Source organism: Vicia villosa, unplaced genomic scaffold (assembly GCF_029867415.1).
Source record: "Vicia villosa cultivar HV-30 ecotype Madison, WI unplaced genomic scaffold, Vvil1.0 ctg.000469F_1_1, whole genome shotgun sequence".
NCBI lineage: Eukaryota > Viridiplantae > Streptophyta > Magnoliopsida > Fabales > Fabaceae > Vicia > Vicia villosa.
In genome coordinates, this window is record NW_026705226.1 from 754,899 (window position 1) to 777,924 (window position 23,026).

The following is a 23,026-nucleotide window of genomic DNA, read 5'->3' on the forward strand; positions in this document are numbered from 1 at the left end:
AGATTTTGGCACAATGACAGTGAGGGTGGAGAAATTAGTAGTAAGGGCAAAAATATTATTATGGAGAAATTAGTAACTTATGTCTCGTGAAATCGATGAGCAGTGTTTTTGTTGCTTCAGCGAGTAGAAACCGAACATGAGTACCATGATGTTGAAAGTGATGATTTGAGTGTGAGATTGAGAGAACCGGTCGAGAGTTGAGAACCACTTGGCACCAGCATCGCCGACGTTTGTCCAAACAGGTTCAGAAACAGCTTCGCAATGTCATCTGCAGAAACAATACAATAAAAAAATGAAACAGAATATTAACCACTACCGTCGTTGTCGCGGAGGTTTTTGCGATCGTGGACCTTTTTCAAAACCTCATAATCGCAAAAAGTAAAACCTATACATATGTTAAAATTGAAACTCACACAAATTGAAATTCATTAACTGCGGAAAACCATATCAGAAGAAACTACTCTAATCAAAGCAAGAGAGTGTAAAAACTCTTTGACAAATTCAAGTTGTTTCCTTAATACTTCAACCTGCATAGATATTTTAATGTATTAGAAACCAAAAATGTAGCTAACATTCTCAGCAAGAAAGCACTGACTTCACTCTCAAACCAATACCAACAATTTTAAAACCAATAAGAATTATTACCACCTTCAAATCTGAAACCAAAATTTTTAAAACCAATATCAAATTCACATATGAAAACAAGACCATACCATCCTTCACCAATTTTGAGACATCCAAATGGCTAAAGAATTTTCTAAAACTTTCTCAAAGTATTGTTGCCCCATTGACAACAAGATCATTGTCACCTAAAATTATATAACACAAAAAAATATAAGACATACATAGGTTGAGATAGAAATTCAAACTGAACTTATTCTATAACAGAAAAACTTGTCTTGACTTGGCTCTGTTGCACCCCAAAATTTGCCCATCTAATTATTCTTAATTGACTTACACATCTCATTCATTTACATCTTAGGTCATCAATAATATCATGCATTTTATCAATAAGTGGGAAATGAGAGTAAGGATCATGGATGTAAGGATTCATTTGGAGCTCTTTGCAAATATTCACGTATTTGAAGTCATCGTCTGAACAAGATGTGTTGTGATATTCTCTGAATATATCGTCCCTATTCTGCCTTTCATCAATTCAAGGGGATTCCTAAAGTTGATTAAGATACAGAAAGTGACTCATGGTTTGTGAAATAGAATGATGAGTTTATTTATCTTCTGATGCATCAAGTCAAGGTCTTATGCATATTAAAGTTGCTTAGAGGACGAATTATTATGAATTTAAGATTCAATTAGGAGTGTTCTAATTATTATGGAACGATGTCAAAATTACAAGTTCTGTTACCAAATGTCTCCATTACAACAATACAATTCCATTACAAAGAGAGTACAAAGAAGACTACACAAAGATATGCTTCAAACCAAGACGACATGATTTCATAAAGCCTATTACTTCTAAACCCTTTGCCATAAACTTTCAAATGACCTTCTCCTCCAAAATTCACACTGCCATCTTACTGCCAATGCCATGTTCCAGCCTTTTCCAAATCCTACAAAAGAAAAAAAAGAAGCATTTCAATTTGAATTCCAAACCATACAAAATTCAAGGCATTTGGCATTATGTTGAAAACAGTTTAATCAGCAGCATACACAAAAAAATAAGTTCGCATCACTTATCATTAAGAGCAAGGCTCAGAAACTTGCAGCATCCAAACACTTGAAAACCTGCATTAACTACACATTCAGATCAGCTCTGCATCCAAAAGCCATAACAGAACTTTCCTAAACCAATTTCAGTTTAACCTCCTATTTGAGTCAGTTCATTTTAACTACCTCTAACCAATTTTTATAACAGAAAAGAGCAGTTTGTAACATACTATTTCTAACCACCTAGCAGTTTTAACAGTTATGATAGATCCAACAGAAATTAGTTACAAACCACATAACAACCCTAACAACCTCATAACAGATTCAGTTACAAACTAACTTCTACTAACATGTAACTAACCTTTTCTAATCTCTAACCAACTGACATATAACCTCCAACAGAATCAGTTACAGGACTCTAACAGAATTTAACTGAAACAGTTAATAGAAAATTCAGAGAATGGATCTAACCTTCAAAATCCGATTGGCTGCATATCTATATAACAGGGATTCTCTTCATTCTTCAGCTTCATTCTCTGCCTTCACTCTACTTCTTCACCCCATAACCATTCACTCTCCACACTTCATACCTCACTTTCATCTTCAATCTTCAGATTCAGAATCGATCTTCACATACAGAACCTTCAACCTTTCTTCATTCATTCATCATCACCCTGACTTCACCACCCTGCTTCCATTATCCTCCTCCATATACATTCCTCACCCTTCACTTGACCATCTTCGCACTCTTTCTGAAAATCACCATACTTCCATCATCTTCTTCATCCACCTTTCTTCACGAATTCTGCAACAACAAAAAAAAGATGAGAAGATATTAGTAACAGAAACGTAGCAAACTCTTTCTCACGATTCATCCAATCCGCAATCAATCTTCAACCAAAACTTCCATGGATCTCAACCTTCAATCTCAAATCATCGATTCTGCAGAAACTTCCTTTGTCTCTCGCATCTGATACCTTCATCCCTCAAAATCTACAGAGAAAAAAGAGAAGAATCAGAGAGAGGAAGTAAAAGGTCAACGTCAACACTTACTCTGATTTCTCATCACCGATATCTTCATCGCCTCATCACCGCATCAAGCCGCAACAACAACAACACTGTATCAGAGAGGAGCGATGAGGGAAGGGGAACCGAGGCGAGGTTGAATTCATTCCGTCGTGTCTACGACGGTGGCCAGGGATTTACGTCGGAGAAGATGAGTGGCAAGGAGCACCGGCGCCGTTTCGTGCGTTTCACGGAGGTGGATTTCTTCAAGCTCTAAGGTTCACACTTAACCCTAAATTCCCAATTATGCTTTTTTCTTTTTTTGTTTTATTAATTTGAACAATTAAATTCTGAAAATAACAAAAGAAAATGGATCAAACACAGAGATCTTTGGGCCACACGAATTAAGCCCGTTACTTTTTTGGTAATCTGAACATATGGATCAAAATCAATGCCCTGTGCGAATTGCTAGCTACACCCCTGAGCCCATTGCATTTTTGGCATAGAAATTCTGTAAGAAAAATAATCTCTTGGGCCTCTCCCTGCTGGGCCCGGCGCCCTTGCTATTCACCACCATGTAATTCAGAATTACACCTCCCTGTTTCCATTAGTTTTAATTTAGGTTTAATTAGATTTTTTACCATTTCTTTGAGTAATTAAATTGCTAAATTTTCTTACTAATTTTTAGACTTAGACATAATTTTAGACATAGAAAATAATCATTAAAAATATTAGTTTTAGTCTAATTGTTCTAGTCTTTTTACTTGATTTGTAATCCGATTCCTCTCATAAAAATTAATATAAAAAAATAGTAGTATTTTTAATTCATTTCGTACTATGTTTTTGACTTGCTACTTCATGCTTGTCTATAGCTTTGCACCATTGTGTTACTCATTATTGACTTCTAATTGTGACTTTACTTTCATGTTCTTTTATTCTTAACATTAGGTAGAAATTCCCTTCATACTTAGGCTAGTTTTCATTTTAGGCTAGTCTTCCTTCTTTTCTTTTCAACTTTTAAAATACTTAATAAATATCGATGAAGATCATACCGTTACTATATTTCATAGTAAGAAAGAAATGATTGAGGCGTAGGCCTTGATGTATGTTCTTTCCTACTTAGCGGAGAAGAAATGATTGAGGTGTGAAGCCTCGATGTATTTCTTAACCGTTGTTTAGAGAAACGATCGTGGTGTAGGCCTCGATGGGCATTCTCTAAACATTCACAAAAGAACTCTTTTTTGTATCTCCTTTACTTAGCGGAGAAGAAATGATTGAGGTGTGAAACCTCGATGTATTTCTTAACCGTTATTTAGAGAAACGATTGTGGCGTAGGCCTCGATGTGCTTTCTCTAAATATGCAAAACAAAACTCTTTTTGGTATGATCTAAGTCACAAATTAATTCCCCATAAAAAACACCAACCAAAAACACTTCAAAATATCTAATAAAGGCTCAGAGCTAATCAAAGTGAGGAAGTGATGCGATGCCTTGTAGTAGGTTTTCGTCCATCATGGAATCACACATAAAAAACACAAACCAATCTCTTTTTCTCTCTTGCCTCCGAGGCATTCTTTCTCTTGCCTTCAGGGCATTCTTTCTTTAATCGGACACGTTATTTCCGCTCCATTCCCAGCTTAAGACTCCAGAGGTCGAGCAGCGGAGTGCGAATGCAACGTCGTCCACTAAAAAACACAAAAAACAAACAAAACTAAAGAGCCGAACTACGGCGCTCTGATTCCTGAAAAGGATACGTAGGCATTAGGTCGCGGGGCCTAAGCGAGCACAACTATTTTATAATCTTATTTTCCCCGTGTTTCTTTTTATTCATTTGCATGCATTCTCTTAGCAATTAAGCTTTAGATTTACACACCCTTTAGATAGAAACAAACATAGGTGGATACCATCGAGTACGATGGGCGTGAGGGGTGCTAGCACCTTCCCCTTGCGTAACCGACTCCCGTACCCTATCTCTGGTCGAAAGACCTTTTCTTATCCTTTTCTTATTCTAGGTTTTCTGATATTCCTTTCCCTCTTTGGGATAAATATATTGGTGGCGACTCTGTTCATCATTTCGCGAGCGTGCGACAGCTGGCGACTCTGCTGGGGATGTGATAGACCTGTGCTGGTCCATCCTTAGCGAGTCGATCCTAGCCTATCCGTTTGTTTGCTTATTCATTGGGTGTGCTATATTTTGTCTATGCGTTGCATTTATTTAATTTATATTTGCATGTCATGACTATTTATTGCCTGCATATCGTGTTTATTTTCTCGCATTCTGGACTATATTATGGGTCCCCGTGGGGGCCGCATATTTTCTCTGTTTGCAGGTTGGGTGGGATTTCTATGAGGTAAAAGGCCCAATACCCAGGCCAGAGTGATACCTTAGGAACTAGGAATAGAGTGGCCATGACGGACAGAAGACGTATGTCTGATTGATCCGATCATGTATCCACGGACAGAGCTTGGTTGAATGAGGCAATATCGTATGATAGCGCCTACTTTCAATCCTCTGTTGGCTTTTTGACCTACCATATACTAGATCCTACCTGTGAGAGGGGTTGGGAAATTTTGTTTTGCAGGAAAACATGCCTCCATCCCACCCTATACCCGTTCAGACTATCTATCATAATCAACGTCGAACCTCTGAATCTGGAGGGTTCAACCTTATGTGACTTATGCAAAGGTTATCTATCATGAATCAACGTCGAACCTCTGAATCTGGAGGATTTGACCAACTTTGACTTATACAGAAGTTCTAAATCAGTTATATATCAGAATCAACGTCGAACCTCTGAATCTGGAGGATTCGACCATCCTTGACTTATGCACAAGCTATTTATCCAGAAAACAACGTCGAACCTCTGAATCTTGAGGGTTCGACCATATCTTATTGACCATGAGAAGCTGTTATCCAAGAGGCCTTGATCCTTGATCCTGATTTATGATACATTTGCATCTTCATTAACATTTTTGCATTCATGCATATGCATCCATGGTTACCAAGACTCTTACCACCCTTCCTCTCCATCAGATCAGACGAGACAATTCCTCCACACCGATATCTGACAAGAGCTCACAGACAAAGAATCATGGGGAATTACAGACAAGATCAAGCTATTATCAAACAAACCCATGGGGCACCTTCCACCAAAGGAGCCTAAGGACTTTATGTTTGTCAGAGAACATTTCATTTGCATCAGAATAAGGCCAATCTTGCCATTGTTTAGATTTCTCAAGCACTTTCAATTGTATTACTTTTGTTGTTATCAAGTACTTCTCATTGTAAGAAACTCATTCTGTTTAAATAAATAAAGATAATGCAATATACATGTTTTTCTCAAATCATTTCATCTTTGTCATTATGTTCGTTGATACTTCATTCGTTTGTCTTAAGCAACTGAAAAAGGAGAATGATGAAAAATCAAAAACACATGAACTACTAACTGTATGCTTTTGGAACAAAGATCCTGCTGACGATGTACAGGCATTGTTTCAATTCCTAAACACCGGAGTTATAAGGGAGTGAAACCTTCGTAAACCCCTTTGAGCCTAAGGAGTAGTAGTTTCTTTTCAAAAAAAATACAATGAAACCCTTCATCTTAACCAGGGGCAGGGTAGTCTTCAGTCAGTGCGACCGAGTGCTCAACTTTCAAGTATTCCATCAGAGGATCAATCATATTCCATCTCTCACAACAAAAGAAGAAGGGCACAATCCCCAATGGATGTCTCTTAGTCACCAAGAAGAAGGCAGTCACAACCTTTTCATCAAGTCAATCAACAAAGTCATACAACTTGTTCCCGAACGAGACAAAAAGAAAATGAAAAGAAAGTTATGAATCATGATCAAAAAAAGAAAGAAACAATAGTCCGCTAAGTCAAAAAGAAAGAAAAGCTTTGAAGCAAATGACTTAGGCAAAAATTAGGGCATATCCCGCTGGACAACGAAAACCAAATTCAAAAGAAACTTTTTGTCCAGGCAAAAGTTAGGGAAAGCAAAAGGCAAAGCAAAAGAAAGAAATCCTCTAAGGGACAAGTTGTTATGACCATCAACAAAAGCACTAAAGGGTGACTGCCACCTCCATCAAAGCTACAAAGGATCCTCATCCATCACCATCCTTCCTGAAAGGCGAACGCTCGTGTTAAACTAGCTGAACATAGGACTGGAGAACATCACGAAGAAGGGGTGGGTTAAGTAGAACTTGAGCCTTTATCCTTTGTTTCTTAAACCGTGAACCCGACCACGTTACAACCCTAGAAAGTCCTAATTGAAGCAGGTTCGTTCTGAAAGCATACAAACTGTGAAATCATGTCAAAACTGACTCCTAATGTTGCTGTGTCATTTGTGTTAGTATCAGTACAACATTTTGACAAATAAAAACTTTTACTTTGAGATTAACATGTGCATTGCATTCTCATTATCTTTCCAAAACAGAATTGTCTCTAAACTTGAAAGTAAGTACTTGATACCAAGGAAAGTTCAACATTTAGATTCCATCGAGTAATCTTACAAAGGCAAAGTTTGGTCATCCACAAAGCAAATCTCTGAAGAATCCATCTGGTGGTAGAGTTCCTTTCAATCTGGGGCATTCATCCCATGATTTACACTGGGGCAGATCATTGAACATCTCCATGATTCAAGCATATCAAAGTTCTATCTCAAGAGATCTTACAAACTGGGGCAAGCTAGTGGCAATTCATTTCTTCATCTTCAATCAAGTGTCAGATATCGAGACAAGTGTCGAGGAGTCAAGCCAAATACCTTCACAAGTTCCATCCTTCAAGCAATGACCTTTCCACAAAGGCATTCCCCTTCCATCCCTTATATCTTGGAAACAATCATTACACTCATAATCATACAATCATCATGCATACCATTGCATTCTCATTAGCATTTCTCCCTTAAGTGATACAATCATCAATAAAGCAGGGGCATCCACCCTACCTTGATTCTCAAACAGATTTTCTGAACCCCATCCAATCAATTCCACACAAAGCAGAAACCCCAATCAATCAGTACACTGCATATAGAATTCATTGCATTGCATCTCCAGAAGTGCATAAAACTAATCAAACATTTGCATGTGAAGCATAAGCCAAGTTACTCATTAGATGAGGTCCCTACAAGCATTCAATCGATATTCCACTAGATCACTCAGAGTTACCTTTTTTTGTCATCTCCCAAAATCAATCATGTTCATCTTTCTTCAACCCAGAGTTGATGTTTTTGTGTTCAACCCAAGGTTGATTTTCCTTTCATCTTTTAACCCCGAGTTAATTATCTTATCCCTCTCACCCAGAGTTGACGGATATTTCTTATTGTTTCCTTTCCCGCTCAACCCAGAGTTGACGGATATTTCTTATTGATTCTCTTTCCCACTCAACCCAGAGTTGACGGTTATCTTTTATTTTCCTTTCCCACTCAACCCAGAGTTGACGGTTATCTTTTACTCAATCCAGAATTGATTCCTTTTCCCACTCAACCCAGAGTTGATGGTTATCCTTTATCCTTTTTCCCACTCGACCCAGAGTTGACGGTCATCCTTTGTTCAATCCAGAATTGATTTCTTCTTTCCCACTCAACCCAGAGTTGACGGTTATCTTATCTTTTCCCCACTCAATCCAGAGTTGACGGTAATTTCTTGTCTTTCCCACTCAACCCAGAGTTGACGGTTATCCTTTATTCAATCCAGAATTGACTTCTTTGCCTTTTCCCACTCAACCCAGAGTTGACGGTTATCATTTGTCTTTTTCCCACTCAACCCAGAGTTGACGGTTATCATTTGTTCAATCCAGAATTGATTATCTCCCTTTCCCTTTTCAACCCAGAGTTAACAGTCATCTCTTGTTTCTTTTCCCACTCAACCCAGAGTTGATGGTTAGTCCTTGTTAATTTCTTTTCCCTCTCAACCCAGAGTTGACGGTTATCTCTTGTCTTACCCACTCAACCCAGAGTTGACGGTTATTCCCAATTGTCCGTCTCTTGTTTTCAACCCAGAGTTGATGTTCTTACTTTCTATCTCAACCCATAGTTGATGCCTATATCTCGTCCCACTAATACTGGTTTCTCTTTTCGTTCTCAATCCAGAATTGATATGTACCTCTTATTTCAACCCCGAGCTGACCTCCTTTTATTCTTTGACCTAGAGTTGACCCACTTTTTCTTTTTTCAACCCAGAGTTGAAGTCTATTTCATTTCTAACCCAGAGTTAATTTGTTCAAACCCAGAGTTAATTTGTTCAACCCAGAGTTGATACAATCTTCCTTAGTGGATTTGAAACCATTTCTTCCCCAGTGGATCACATCTCTCATCAGGCAAATTTTCAAGTTCTTTTGGTATTTAATCTTCTTCTACCTTGAAGGATCGAAAGGCTGACACCAATCTCACCTTCAGGTTTAAGCTGATTAAATAGGGGCAGCTGTTGCACCCCAAAATTTGCCCATCTAATTATTCTTAATTGACTTACACATCTCATTCATTTACATCTTAGGTCATCAATAATATCATGCATTTTATCAATAAGTGGGAAATGAGAGTAAGGATCATGGATGTAAGGATTCATTTGGAGCTCTTTGCAAATATTCACGTATTTGAAGTCATCGTCTGAACAAGATGTGTTGTGATATTCTCTGAATATATCGTCCCTATTCTGCCTTTCATCAATTCAAGGGGATTCCTAAAGTTGATTAAGATACAGAAAGTGACTCATGGTTTGTGAAATAGAATGATGAGTTTATTTATCTTCTGATGCATCAAGTCAAGGTCTTATGCATATTAAAGTTGCTTAGAGGACGAATTATTATGAATTTAAGATTCAATTAGGAGTGTTCTAATTATTATGGAACGATGTCAAAATTACAAGTTCTGTTACCAAATGTCTCCATTACAACAATACAATTCCATTACAAAGAGAGTACAAAGAAGACTACACAAAGATATGCTTCAAACCAAGACGACATGATTTCATAAAGCCTATTACTTCTAAACCCTTTGCCATAAACTTTCAAATGACCTTCTCCTCCAAACTTCACACTGCCATCTTACTGCCAATGCCATGTTCCAGCCTTTTCCAAATCCTACAAAAGAAAAAAAAGAAGCATTTCAATTTGAATTCCAAACCATACAAAATTCAAGGCATTTGGCATTATGTTGAAAACAGTTTAATCAGCAGCATACACAAAAAAATAAGTTCGCATCACTTATCATTAAGAGCAAGGCTCAGAAACTTGCAGCATCCAAACACTTGAAAACCTGCATTAACTACACATTCAGATCAGCTCTGCATCCAAAAGCCATAACAGAACTTTCCTAAACCAATTTCAGTTTAACCTCCTATTTGAGTCAGTTCATTTTAACTACCTCTAACCAATTTTTATAACAGAAAAGAGCAGTTTGTAACATACTATTTCTAACCACCTAGCAGTTTTAACAGTTATGATAGATCCAACAGAAATTAGTTACAAACCACATAACAACCCTAACAACCTCATAACAGATTCAGTTACAAACTAACTTCTACTAACATGTAACTAACCTTTTCTAATCTCTAACCAACTGACATATAACCTCCAACAGAATCAGTTACAGGACTCTAACAGAATTTAACTGAAACAGTTAATAGAAAATTCAGAGAATGGATCTAACCTTCAAAATCCGATTGGCTGCATATCTATATAACAGGGATTCTCTTCATTCTTCAGCTTCATTCTCTGCCTTCACTCTACTTCTTCACCCCATAACCATTCACTCTCCACACTTCATACCTCACTTTCATCTTCAATCTTCAGATTCAGAATCGATCTTCACATACAGAACCTTCAACCTTTCTTCATTCATTCATCATCACCCTGACTTCACCACCCTGCTTCCATTATCCTCCTCCATATACATTCCTCACCCTTCACTTGACCATCTTCGCACTCTTTCTGAAAATCACCATACTTCCATCATCTTCTTCATCCACCTTTCTTCACGAATTCTGCAACAACAAAAAAAAGATGAGAAGATATTAGTAACAGAAACGTAGCAAACTCTTTCTCACGATTCATCCAATCCGCAATCAATCTTCAACCAAAACTTCCATGGATCTCAACCTTCAATCTCAAATCATCGATTCTGCAGAAACTTCCTTTGTCTCTCGCATCTGATACCTTCATCCCTCAAAATCTACAGAGAAAAAAGAGAAGAATCAGAGAGAGGAAGTAAAAGGTCAACGTCAACACTTACTCTGATTTCTCATCACCGATATCTTCATCGCCTCATCACCGCATCAAGCCGCAACAACAACAACACTGTATCAGAGAGGAGCGATGAGGGAAGGGGAACCGAGGCGAGGTTGAATTCATTCCGTCGTGTCTACGACGGTGGCCAGGGATTTACGTCGGAGAAGATGAGTGGCAAGGAGCACCGGCGCCGTTTCGTGCGTTTCACGGAGGTGGATTTCTTCAAGCTCTAAGGTTCACACTTAACCCTAAATTCCCAATTATGCTTTTTTCTTTTTTTGTTTTATTAATTTGAACAATTAAATTCTGAAAATAACAAAAGAAAATGGATCAAACACAGAGATCTTTGGGCCACACGAATTAAGCCCGTTACTTTTTTGGTAATCTGAACATATGGATCAAAATCAATGCCCTGTGCGAATTGCTAGCTACACCCCTGAGCCCATTGCATTTTTGGCATAGAAATTCTGTAAGAAAAATAATCTCTTGGGCCTCTCCCTGCTGGGCCCGGCGCCCTTGCTATTCACCACCATGTAATTCAGAATTACACCTCCCTGTTTCCATTAGTTTTAATTTAGGTTTAATTAGATTTTTTACCATTTCTTTGAGTAATTAAATTGCTAAATTTTCTTACTAATTTTTAGACTTAGACATAATTTTAGACATAGAAAATAATCATTAAAAATATTAGTTTTAGTCTAATTGTTCTAGTCTTTTTACTTGATTTGTAATCCGATTCCTCTCATAAAAATTAATATAAAAAAATAGTAGTATTTTTAATTCATTTCGTACTATGTTTTTGACTTGCTACTTCATGCTTGTCTATAGCTTTGCACCATTGTGTTACTCATTATTGACTTCTAATTGTGACTTTACTTTCATGTTCTTTTATTCTTAACATTAGGTAGAAATTCCCTTCATACTTAGGCTAGTTTTCATTTTAGGCTAGTCTTCCTTCTTTTCTTTTCAACTTTTAAAATACTTAATAAATATCGATGAAGATCATACCGTTACTATATTTCATAGTAAGAAAGAAATGATTGAGGCGTAGGCCTTGATGTATGTTCTTTCCTACTTAGCGGAGAAGAAATGATTGAGGTGTGAAGCCTCGATGTATTTCTTAACCGTTGTTTAGAGAAACGATCGTGGTGTAGGCCTCGATGGGCATTCTCTAAACATTCACAAAAGAACTCTTTTTTGTATCTCCTTTACTTAGCGGAGAAGAAATGATTGAGGTGTGAAACCTCGATGTATTTCTTAACCGTTATTTAGAGAAACGATTGTGGCGTAGGCCTCGATGTGCTTTCTCTAAATATGCAAAACAAAACTCTTTTTGGTATGATCTAAGTCACAAATTAATTCCCCATAAAAAACACCAACCAAAAACACTTCAAAATATCTAATAAAGGCTCAGAGCTAATCAAAGTGAGGAAGTGATGCGATGCCTTGTAGTAGGTTTTCGTCCATCATGGAATCACACATAAAAAACACAAACCAATCTCTTTTTCTCTCTTGCCTCCGAGGCATTCTTTCTCTTGCCTTCAGGGCATTCTTTCTTTAATCGGACACGTTATTTCCGCTCCATTCCCAGCTTAAGACTCCAGAGGTCGAGCAGCGGAGTGCGAATGCAACGTCGTCCACTAAAAAACACAAAAAACAAACAAAACTAAAGAGCCGAACTACGGCGCTCTGATTCCTGAAAAGGATACGTAGGCATTAGGTCGCGGGGCCTAAGCGAGCACAACTATTTTATAATCTTATTTTCCCCGTGTTTCTTTTTATTCATTTGCATGCATTCTCTTAACAATTAAGCTTTAGATTTACACACCCTTTAGATAGAAACAAACATAGGTGGATACCATCGAGTACGATGGGCGTGAGGGGTGCTAGCACCTTCCCCTTGCGTAACCGACTCCCGTACCCTATCTCTGGTCGAAAGACCTTTTCTTATCCTTTTCTTATTCTAGGTTTTCTGATATTCCTTTCCCTCTTTGGGATAAATATATTGGTGGCGACTCTGTTCATCATTTCGCGAGCGTGCGACAGGCTCTCTATCAAGCCTAACAATTGTCTTGGCTTTTTGAAACTTGTTGTTCCAAAAATTTCTTGCCGCAATATATGACAATAGTTTTAAAAACCGAGCCGAACTGACCGATCAAACCCGTTCATTCGGGAACCTGACACATAAATGGTTCGGTCAAGGATGTATACCGCTTGTGCAATTGACCAGACAAAATATGTTTACAGGAAAAGTACCTTAGTTTGGTGACAGATAGGTTAAAGAAGATTCGTGCACAACCTTAGAAGACAATTGAAGTAAAAAAATCACTATCCCTTATGCCTCAGTTGAATTCTCTTCTTTACATTTTAAAATATTTTACATATGCTTTCTATAATGTTTCTTGCCGCAAAATTTTCTTGCTGCAATATGTAAATTAACCTACAGTAAACTATAAAGAAAACAAAAGTTGCAGTCCTAACTCAGATGGTTCCGATTCCCTATAAATTTCAAAAAGTAAATGAATTCACTGCAGCAATACATATTAGGCAGTTTTATATTTAGAGAACACCAAGTATACCTTGGTCTGTCATATTTTGCAAGATGTTTACAACTGTTTCATACCCTACTTGTCAAAGTTATTATCATCCTTGACAATAGCCCTCAATTCCTTGCTTAATATATTATTAAAATCAAGGGTAATAAAACACGTTATAAACTTAAATACCTGTTGCATTAATCAATAAGTTTCCATTAATTTTCTATACCATCTAAGGCAGAATCATTCAACAAAAATACTTGTTTTAAACTTAGCCAATTGTCAAAACAAAACCAACAACAGCCAGTTCAAATTTCAGTTTCAAATCTATTTCTCTAATGAAGGCAGAATATTCAACTCGAATACTTGTTTTAACAGTTGACACCAATTTTCAAACAGGGCTTTGATAAAAAGTGCGAGAAAATACTTATCTTCTAATGGCGATATCAGCAGTATCAACACAGTGATTCACGTCTCATGTTGAATCACCGAGCTGTAATAAAAGGTCTTATAACTGGTATCGGCGTTGTGTTGGCATGGTGGTTCTGTAACATGGTGATAATTTAACAAAATTCTCTTATTATTCAAGTGAGTATGTCAATTTTGTTTGTGAAATCCTCGACCTACAAAAACAACATTGAACATACTGTCATATTTCATAAAACTATTTAAACATGAAGTTTGAGGCCACCAAACATTTATGTAGTCAAATACAGATTATGAAAAAATTTCACACAACCTTGCTATCATAAAAGATGAGGATGTTTGAAGCCACATAGCCTTGTGGAGATGTTTTCTGCACCATAGCCTTGTCGTTTCTTTTGGTTTCTTCTTCCTTTATTTGGTTGAAATGAAATACAAAGAAATGGGTATTATTGCATAGCCATATCATGTCCCGGATTCGTTCAAACTCACAGATTTGAAGAATTCATAACTTGAGTGCATAACTCTAACCTGGTTGTTTTACTTAAACCATCATAAGATCTTCTCGTTGTCATAGAAAATCCAAAACTCTTAGGAAAAATAGGACCAAATTTAACAAAATCAGGAAGTGACCGACTCAACTCATGCAAAAGAGTGATCGGTGGCTCGGCAATTGGCAACATAGGAACAACCTTCTTGCTTGAGGTAGAATTAGTGTTCATACAACCATTATAATACTTTGCATATAACCTCGTGTTCTCATCTAAAGACTCTCCATAAAGCTGCTCAAGTTTCTGCAATTTCTCAAGCTGTTTCGGCCTCATTGAAAACTCAATCAAAATTACCTGTATAAGAAAAATCATAACTTTCAGGCATCACTTCGATCATAAGCTTGTGTTTCTCCTGCGAATACCACCCTACAATCGAACTCATAGGCGGAAGAAACAGGTTTTTCCATAACTCAGGCGCGAAATCAATCCAAGAGAAAAACAGATCAACAACAAACAAAGAATCGCATCAATTCAATATTTTCTAACAAAAAAAGATAGTTGATAGAAATTGGGACCGAAAATAATTTGCATTTCTTAAACTCCACCAAACTTCATCACCTTTCTCCTCATCCTTCTTCTTCTCCCTCTCCCGGTAACAGATCATAAGCTTGTGTTTCTCCTGTGAATACCACCCTACAATCGAACTCATAGGCGGAAGAAACAGGTTTTTCCATAACTCAGGCGCGAAATCAATCCAAGAGAAAAACAGATCAACAACAAACAAAGAATCGCATCAATTCAATATTTTCTAACAAAAAAAGATAGCTGATAGAAATTGGGACCGAAAATAATTTGCATTTCTTAAACTCTACCAAACTTCATCACATTTCTCCTTCTTCTTCTTCTCCCTCTCCCGGTAACGCCGATAATGGCAAATGCAAAGTGTCGTATATTACCTTCACGCACCTGCTACACGAATCCAATCCGTAGCCAGAATTATGCACCTGCAATTGATGTTCGAACACACAGTCATTTGATACTCAACACAATGAGTTGAATTTGAAACAACAGCAACAACGCGCAACAGATCGAACACACCTGTAACACAACAACAAAGAAGTGGAACACAATTGTAGCAGAACAACATGAAACTTCCATCAGCTAGTAGCGAACTCACAAATTCCATCTATAAACTAATTTTCCAACAGATTAGCTAGTATGCAAAGAAAAACCAAATTTTTTCTTGATTCAATGAGAGTAAATACTTATAAATATTTTAATTTACTTAACTTAGAAAGCCCAGATAACAATGCTCTAGTGAATCCATTTGAGAATACCCATCAGCAGCTTGCTTATATCCTAAAAAAATAACCACAAAATCATCAAATCAACTAAAAAGTCCTAACCACAAAATCAAAACCCTAACTTTCTAAGAAAACCAAAAAAACAAAATAGAGGTGATAAAGCAAGGAGGGTCTTATTCCACGTGAAATCATATTTAAACCGAGTCGCACTGTACCAAACCCTAAAAGAGATACTAAAACCAACTCCCTCTATCCATCCGATGCACTAACGTAAAACCGAGCACGAAAAAAACAGTCTGAACAAATGAAATATGTGGAAAAAAGGAAAAAGATGTCTCAGCATAATCTGTAGAAAGATAGATAAAAATAAAGAAGAAATAGAAAGAGAAGGAAGAAGACGAAAGACCGAGTCGCATTGTACCAAACCCTAAAAGAGATACTAAAATCGACTCCCTCTATCCATCCGATGCACCAACGTAAAACCGAGCACGAAGAAAATAGTCTGAATAAACGAAATATGTGGAAAAAAGGAAAAGGATGTCTCAGCATAATCTGTAAAAAGATAGATAAAAATAAAGAAGAAATAGAAAGAGAAGGAAGAAGACGAAAGAAAGAGAAGGAAGAAAAGAGGAAGAAGAGAGGGAATGAGGAAGAAGAGAAAGAGGGAGAAGAGAGTGAATGAGGAAGAAGAGAAAGAGGGAGAAGAAAACCAGATGTGAGAGAGAGAAAGAGATAACGAAAATGAGAGAAAGAGGGAGAGATAGATAGGAAAAGGAATCAGAGACAGATAGCAAAAGCAATAAGCAAAGAAATGCAAAGGAGGTAGCCACGTGGCTCTCTAACAAAGCAAAAGGGCAGTTAGGTCTTTTCCAGAACATCTAACTTTCTTATATTGTAGATAAATAAAATAATTATAATTAATATAATTTAAATTTGAATATGCCGACTGAATTACCAATAACAACTTTTTAAAATTTGAGGAGTATTTGATTACTTAATTCAAATATTTATTTAGTTTCTTTATTAATTGCTAATGAAAAAATGGGTTCTGTTTATAAATTGTATATTTAATAATTTCTTTAGTGATTCACTTTAATAAAATAAAGTAACATAATTGAAATATAATAAATTACAGTTAATGTTGTATATTTGTTTTATATTTTTTACTTTGACGATATTACATAAAATATAAAATATAATTTTATCAAATTATTTAATAATAAATATTTGTTTTGTGTTCATATTTGTATGGTATATAGTTTTCTTAATAACTAATTTTTTTAAAAGAATCTTAAATTTAACTAAGTGATTAGTACCGTGGCAATGTTCTGCATATAAATTATGTTTTCTAACGAATTTTAAAGTAACTCGTATTTAGAAAAACAACCGAGAAAAATATGATCAAATTACAGTGGGTGTGATATAATTGTTCTCGATATTTTATTAAAGATATTTAAAAATTAATTATTTTAATTAATAATTTAGTGATAAATATTGATATTATATACAATTTTTATACACTCAAATGTTTTTTAGTGACTTATATTTTAATAAAAAATCATTAAATTTAATGACAATTATTTTTCATGTATATTACTTCACATAATAAATTATTAAAGAAAAATATTTAGTTAATTGTATCACAATTGAAACAATGGAAAAAAATATAAGGTGACAGAAATTGAAACAATGAAAAAAAAATTTAAACATACAAATTAAAAATAATTTTGATCGTACCTGATCAGAAGAATCGTCGCTGGCTCCTCGGACTGGATCTTCTAGGAATGAGGAGGGGGTGTACCTGCAAGGTACTCCGATGCCAAAGTGAGTAGACGAGCAAAGGAGTGCAAGTACGAGCTAAAGGTTAGAAAGAAGTGAATATCTGACCCTCTAGTGAAAGAGGGTATTTATAGCCCCCAGCGCTGGGCCATGATCTCGCTACTAGGTTGGACTTCCAAGCCCAACTAGGAGACTGCCAGGTTTCCTGAGCGGAAATATCGGAGGTGCGTGAGTGCCCTCTACCCTGGTTAACCGCTCCGAAGTTTAAGGGAGACGCGGTCTTTTAGGGACCATGTTGGCTCCGTATTATTCGGAGGGTTAGATACGAAGGAGCCCTGCGAGGAGCAGGGTCCTCGGCAACGAGGGTGCTCGCGGGGAGCACTCGTGCCGGGCGTCGGCTGGCTCGCGGGGAGCGGTCCTGCCGGGCGCTATACGGTTTTCAGGAGGGTGGTCCTGCCGAGCATGACGAAGACGGGCACCCTAGCCACGGATGTGGGTCACAGAGAAACTTGGGCCTCTGAGGTTTATTGGGCCGAAACTATGTTGGGCCAGCCCTTGGCCCAATCCAGAACAGGAGCCCCCAAGTCGGAGCTTTCTGGTCAAGGAGCTGTGACTTTGATGATGCCCGGCCCTCAAGTCTTCGGTGGTGTCCGGCGGGATGGATCCTCGTCTGGAAGATGTGCTCGGAGGGAACGATCTGTCGGTTGGAACAGAAAAGTCGCGCGTATGCGACACGCGCTGACGTGGCATAGGCAATGATGACCTAGGGTCTAGGAGGCGACGCTTGTCAGGGGGCGCGACGTTTCGCCTTCTGAGCCTTTTTCCTATAAAAAGGGGTGAGTCCCCACATTTAGGCGCTTTTCTCTCTCTGTTCACTTGCTCGGCTCCAAGCAGACGATCCTCGGAAGCAGTTGTACGTCCAATTGTTCGTAGTGATAACCGCTGTTCGCCGAAGAGTTTCTCCTAGCCATCATCATTATGTCTTCAGGTACGCTCGCGAACCTCTTCGTCATTTTTGTGCCTTTTCCGTAGGGTTTCGGGATCTTGCAATTTCTTACTTTCGCGATCCTCGCCATCCATGCCGGCTGGGTCCTATGCACAGTCGTTACTTCCTCCTCGGGTTATCCAAGCGATGCCCGGGGGTTAGTTTGTGGATTGGATGATGTTCATGGTTAGGTCCTCGTGCCTTTTTAGATCCGATTTCCGCCGTCGCGTTCCCTTTGTTAAGTTTGTCGTGAGTCCTCGACTGACGGCGTCTTTCCTTGATGGGGGTTTAGCCGGGGGCTCTACTGCTCCTGCTCTACCCTTTCGCTTGCGTTGTGGTGGAAGGGTGGATTTGATGACTGTCGAATTCATTTTTCCCTTCTACGTGCAGGTGAATCTGATTCGAGCGCTAGTTCGGGGTCCAGTTCGGAATCTGACTCGTGGGCTAGTGTTAGGAGTGAATTAATGGTATTATCCTGTGTTAAATTAACTACCTTTTGAGCTAAAAGTGAATATATCTTGTGATTTTTACGGATTTTATAGTTAGAATTGAACTTTCAAGGTTCGATGTTAATTGTAGAACGACTTGCGTCACTTTGGGTGTTATTTGTGCAGATATTGAAGTTAAGAAGCAAAGACGAAGGAACACGCAAGCGGAGAAGCTCTGAAGAAGAGGAATCACAAAGATTTGAGTTAAAGCAAGTGGCGAGTCGTGCCAATTGGAGACGAGACGCGCGAAACCTTCTGTCTTGGGTTCGCGCCGCGCCAGCCTGTGTCGCGCCGCGGTGATTGCGTTATAAAGAAAAAAACTATAAATACAAGCCCTAATCTTCATAAACCAATAACTTTTGGAAGAGAGATCTTTTGTGAGCGAAATTAGGAGAGCGTTGTGAGTTTGAAGCCGAGAACAACAATCGAAGGCCAAAGCTTTACGAATTAAAGACATTCCGTGGATGAAGATGAATCCCTCTATTAATTCTTGTGTGTTCTTCATGTCTATGGAGAGCTAAATTCCTCTTGTTGAGTCTAAGGTAGTAGTTAACCTATGAATATACAATACCATTGATTCTTTCCTATGAACAATTATTCGAATTTATTATCAATAAGAAACCTTGCTTTTATATTAAATTATCGTGGAATCTTTGATCGAAAGAAAAGGTTCTACTTTTGCCCTAGGTTACTATATTGATTCAATCTCAATTTGCAGAGATGGAATTGTGATTGAGTTTTCATAATTATCGTGCTTTATTACTCTTATCAATATTGATATTTGGAGAGATCGAATCTCATACCGGTAGAAGTTTATCTAATTTGATTTGCAGACATGGAATCATATTTGAGGATAAGTGAAGATAGTAATTCAAAAGATTATTCAATTGTGAATTAATTGATAAATTGTATAGGAATAGGTTGATGAACCCTAAAGCTCAACATATTTCCTTAATCGTTAACAAACGTTCATTATTTGCATTTAAATTATTGTTTACATTTGATAGTATTATAATCATAAAACAAATCTAATTAACTATTCTCACTCAAAATAATCAACTATAGAACGGCAGTGATATTAAACCAATCCCTGTAGATACGATATATTACCGAAAATATTTACCCTCAAATACTTTCAACAAATTGGCGCCTTTGCCGGGGATTGGTGTCAATATTGCACGCATTGCAATAGTTTTTATTTTGAGTTATTTACTTAATTTTAGCTTTTTTTTGTTTATTTACTTAATTTTAGATTTTTTGTTTAGTTATTTAATTTTAGATTTTTATTTTAGATTTTTAGTTTAGTTCCTTTATTTTAGATATTTAGTTAGTTACTTTATTTTAGATTTTGTTATTGCAATAGTTTTTTTATTATTATTTTTTTTATTATTATTTTTTTTATCTTGTTATTTCACTTGGTTGCTAGTTTTGTAGATTTTTGTTTGTCGGAATGTTTGACCCAAATATAAATGCTGCAATTCATGCTCAAAACAAGGTCTTATTCCAACAAATGGAGTATCTCCTTCAAAGTGTGTCACAGTTCACACCTCAAGTTAATGAGTTTCATGATAACGGATGGTGCACACCGGAAGATGCGATGGAGTATCATATGGCTAACCATGAATATCAACAACAAGGGTTTTCACACTATAATCAAGGTTATCAAAGAGGACCCTCTGAGTTAGAGGAAACCATGAATCAATTCATGCAATTCTCTTTATCCATTCAACAAAACCGGAAAACGCAAGATGTTCAACTTACCAAATTCTTCACCGAGCAAAATGTAAGGCAAGTCTCAACTTTTCAAAATCCTATGACTTGTGTAGAAACTTGCAATGCTACTTCAATAAAGAGTGCAAAAGTGCTTGATGAGGAAGTTGAAAACAATGATGTTGAAAAGGAAGAGGATAATCGTGCAGCGGAAGATGAGGAAGATGAAATTGTTGTAACTGAGGTGAATATAGAAGTGAAAAAAAGAGATCAATCCAAAAGGAAGAAAGCATGTGACAAGATGGCAAGCAAGGTGATACCGAGTCAACACATCCCATACCCACATGCACCATCAAAGAAAGATAATGCTAGGCAACATGCAAGGTTTATGGACATATTTAAACAACTTCATATAAATATTCCATTTGCCGAAGCGTTGGAGCAAATGCCCAAGTATGCTAAATTCATGAAGAATGTGATCACAAAGAAAAAGAAGCACATCGATGAGGAGACCGTGTTGCTTGATGCCCAGTGCAGTGCCATAATCCAAAGAACTACTCCAAGAAAGGAATTCGATCCGGGACGAGTCACTTTGCCATTAAATATTGGAGGTAACTTCACTGGTGATGGGTTGATTGATCTGGGGTCTAGCATCAACTTAATCCCTTTATCCATTGTCAAGAAATTAGGGAATATTGTGACGAAGCCTACTAGGATGACATTGCAATTAGCCGACAAGTCTATCACCTCACCATATGGAGTAGTTCAAGATTTGCTAGTAAAAATAGACAAATTCTTTTTCCCCATGGATTTTATGGTAGTTGACATGGAAGAAGATCATGAGGTACCCTTAATCCTTGGAAGACCATTCATGAAAACCGCACGAATGATGATTGATATGGATGCGGGAATCATGAAAGTAAGGGTGCAAGATGAAGAGGTAATTTAATCTTTTCGAAGCCAAGAAGCATCTTAAGAATAAGAAGGATATTTTCCAAATCGATGCCACCGAAGGAGAACTCAAAGATGCTGAAAATCAAGTTCAGAAAGACAAAATGAAAGCATCTCATGATAGAAACATCCGCCACAAAGAAATTCAAGTTGGAAAAATAGTGCTATTGTGCAAATCAAGACTCAAGTTATTTCCGAATAAAGAGAAGTCAAAATGGTCGGGACCATTTGTGGTAAAAGAGGTATGCAATTATGGAGCCATTATGGTAGAGAATCCTAAGACAAATGAGAGTTGGACCGTTAATGGAAAACGGTTGAAAGATTACTTCGGGGGAGTGGAGCAACATGCACCATTTTTAGTTCCTTGAAAGTGTTGACCGTCGAGCTCAAACGACGTTAAACAAAGCGCTTGTTGGGAGGCAACCCAACGCAGTAAGTTTTTATTGTTTTCTCGTTTTTAATTTTAGTTTTATGTATCATCAGACCGGTTTGATTGAGCAGGAACAGACTAAGAAAAATGCAGCACCGCGCCGCGAGACCTCATACCGAGGCGCGACACGTTGGTAGAAGCTTTCGCGCGTCGCGGTGATGCGAAAGCAAATTTTTTTTCCAACCTGACCTCCGTTGCCTTGCGTACTGTGGTTAGCCGGAGCCAACCCTCTTCTTTTGGGGGGGAGATGCAGGTGCTCGACCAGATGAGTTCCTGAGGCGACCAGAGGAGGATAGTGAGTTGTTTTGTTTAGAATAACTGTTGTGATGATTTCTTATTTTTTTTATGTCATTCTATTTTTATTTTTTGTCATTGTTGCTTTTTAATTTTTTGTTAGTTATCCTCAGTTTAGAATAAGTAGTTCCACAACATAATGTAAAGCTCAAGCAAGATAATGAAAGCACCAACAATGGAGCAACATGCATGAAAGTGGTAGTGAGTGGAAATTTTTCAAAAATTAATTTTTCACTTTCTTTTTCAATAAGTGACAAGGCAGGTAGGGATGGCAACGGGTGCCCGCGGGTGTGGGTTTTATACTACCCAAACCCGCACCCGAAATTACCACCCGAACCTGAACCCAAACCCAAAAGCTATTCGGGTGACAAAATAACACCCACGCCCAAACCCGTTGGGTTCGAGTTTTTTCACCCAAACCCAAACCCGCAGCAAAATACATAAAATATATTTTTCCTACAATTTTCTTAGAACTTTCCATAATATATATATATATATATTCGGGTGTGATTTCGGGTTTCGGGCGCGGGTTTCACACTACCCAAACCCGGACCCGAAATATCGGGTGACACCCGAACCCAAACTCAGTCAACTCGGAGTTTCACCCGTTGATTCGGGTTCGGGTGCGGATGGGCCCCGCGGGTTTTGGTCTGTTTGCCATCCCTAAAGGCAGGTACGAATTTTCAAACTCAAACTCCTAATGTGTGCATGAAACTTAGGTTGTTAGTAAATACTTGACAGA

At 37.7% G+C, this 23,026-nt stretch overlaps 2 long non-coding RNA genes across 4 annotated transcripts; both read right to left on the reverse strand.

Annotated features, from left to right (window-relative positions):
- Positions 1–1,322: 1,322 nt before the first annotated feature.
- Positions 1,323–2,980, reverse strand: LOC131628617 (uncharacterized). Its single transcript, XR_009291852.1, has 3 exons — positions 2,586–2,980; positions 2,137–2,470; positions 1,323–1,743 (listed from the first exon to the last, which is right to left on the reverse strand). It is a non-coding gene; the product is annotated as an uncharacterized LOC131628617 (long non-coding RNA).
- Positions 2,981–9,519: 6,539 nt separating this feature from the next.
- Positions 9,520–11,158, reverse strand: LOC131628618 (uncharacterized). 3 transcript variants are annotated; one of them, XR_009291855.1, is made up of 4 exons: positions 10,764–11,158; positions 10,315–10,648; positions 9,847–9,921; positions 9,520–9,746 (listed from the first exon to the last, which is right to left on the reverse strand). It is a non-coding gene; the product is annotated as an uncharacterized LOC131628618 (long non-coding RNA). The 3 variants fall into 3 exon arrangements; XR_009291854.1 differs by having other exon boundaries at positions 9,847–9,930; XR_009291853.1 differs by having other exon boundaries at positions 9,847–10,648.
- Positions 11,159–23,026: the final 11,868 nt, after the last annotated feature.